We start from the raw sequence: 1,911 nt of genomic DNA, 5'->3' as shown, positions 1-1,911 counted from the left end.
GGGGGGGGGGGGGGGGGGCTGGTAAGTAAGAAGTGGTGTGAGAGAGGATGCATAGGGCCCTTCTTGCCATTTTTAAATGCCTACAGCACACGCTGTCCCCTTTTATCGTGTTTTGTTGCGGTTTTTGTTTGCTTGTTTGTTTTTGTTGTTTGTTTTTGTTGTTTGTTTGTGTGTGTGGTTGTTTCTGTTTTGTTTTGTTTTTTGTTGGGGGCGGGGGGCTGTTTGTTTGTTAGTTTTTTGGGTTTGTTTTGTTTTTTAGGAAAGGGGGGGCGGGGGGGTTGGGGCTATTTTTTTAGGGGGCGCGGTATTTGGGAAAGACATAACTAAGATAACCGTGGTTTTCGATCGTTGCATTTCACGATATGTCGTTTTTTGGGGTCAAAAGATAAAACAGTCAGCTCACTGTTTGTTCGTATCTGCATAATATGTACTTTCAATTGTTCTGATTTTCAGAAAAGGTATAGAAATTGGATTTTGCCTCGAGCTTTCAGGTCAAAGTCATCATTTCAACCATTGCCGCTATCTGTGTAATATGTATTTTGGCACACTAAGTCAAATGTCAGGATCTATGACCACATTTGTGGCATAAAAAGGATCCTCATCATATGGAGCAAAACGAAAACAGATCCGACAAAAGAGGCAGCGATGGACAAAAAAAATAAAATTATAGATCTAATACGTAACGTTCTCTGCAAACATCGTGCAGCACTGATGCTAAAGAAGTATTTGTCTAAAAGTGTTTGTCCTTATGCGTACCGGTTCAAAGGTCAAAGAAATCTTATTTTATCATCTAACTGGGTTTTCTGTCTTCAAAGGTATAATTTGTGTCAGCAGGGCAGTGTCGCACTTGGAAAAAGCAGAGATTTACCCTATTGATTTAATAATAAATATTATTTTCTATGATGAATATTGGAGTCTCCGTGAGACGTTTTGAAATTTCTGAATCCCAGTTCTTCATCTTCTCAAAACGGCTGCAATATCGACGACTGCGGTGTTACGGTTAGGCGCTTCGCCATCGCATGCTGAAGACCGCGTGGGGCTTGGGGGGGGGGAGTTCAAGTACACGTATTTCGGTCTTTCCGTCTCAGCCGTGGTTGCTGCTAAGGGTGGTTTGTGGGGAGGGGGGGGGTGTCTTTCTATTTCTACTTTTATCACGTCTTTGCTTTGTACGCGTTTTGCTATTCCGCACTGCGTTGAGTTTCAATTGTTGTTTCATGGTCTATTAACTATTTTGTTTGAGAATTTCCTCAGTGTCCAACGAAACACAATATGCATAATGATATGTGCGTTTGTCTCGGTAAAAAAGAAAATGTTTGACTACCAATGGTCTTGTTTACTCAGCGGATCCATGAGATACCCAGTGTTTGCTGATTCTCCATCAATATATTTCTGAGCATGATTAAAATGCTTTGACTGACAAGCCCATTAGATTAATTGAACATTTTGATAGGCTGTCTGACACTATCCTCGTATGATCATGTTTTTCTCGTGTACCCTGTAATAGGGCCATTTAGGAATTGCTTTTCCACAGTGTTGCAATGTAAAAAGAAGAAATCGAAAAAAATTACCCCCCCCCCAACTCCAATCTCTCTTACTCTCTGTCTCTCTCTATCACTCATCTATGTATCTATCTATCTATCTACCTATCTATCTATCTATCTATCTATCTATCTATCTATCTATCTATCTATCTATCTATCTAGCTATCTATCTATCTATCTATCTATCTATCTATCTATCTATCTATCTGTCTGTCTGTCTGTCTGTCTGTCTGTCTGTCTCTGTCTTTCTCTCATTCACTCTCCCTCCCTCCCTCTCTCTCCATCTCTACTCTCTCTGTCTCTCTCTGTCTCTCTCAGTCTCTCTATAGCTTTGTCTCTCTCTGTGTCTCTCTCTCTGTGTCTCTCTCTG

The 1,911-nt window shown here is 40.8% G+C and overlaps 1 protein-coding gene across 10 annotated transcripts in view; it reads left to right on the top strand.

The window, feature by feature from the left end:
- Positions 1-1,911, top strand: part of LOC101856787 (fibroblast growth factor receptor 4) — a 263,607-nt gene that overhangs the window by 229,778 nt on the left and 31,918 nt on the right. The gene's annotated exons all lie outside the window — the stretch shown is intronic.

This window comes from Aplysia californica, unplaced genomic scaffold (genome assembly GCF_000002075.1).
Source record: "Aplysia californica isolate F4 #8 unplaced genomic scaffold, AplCal3.0 scaffold00059, whole genome shotgun sequence".
Taxonomy (NCBI): Eukaryota; Metazoa; Mollusca; class Gastropoda; order Aplysiida; family Aplysiidae; genus Aplysia; species Aplysia californica.
Note: the sequence above shows the minus strand (reverse complement) of the source record. Positions and strands in the feature narration are given on the sequence as shown.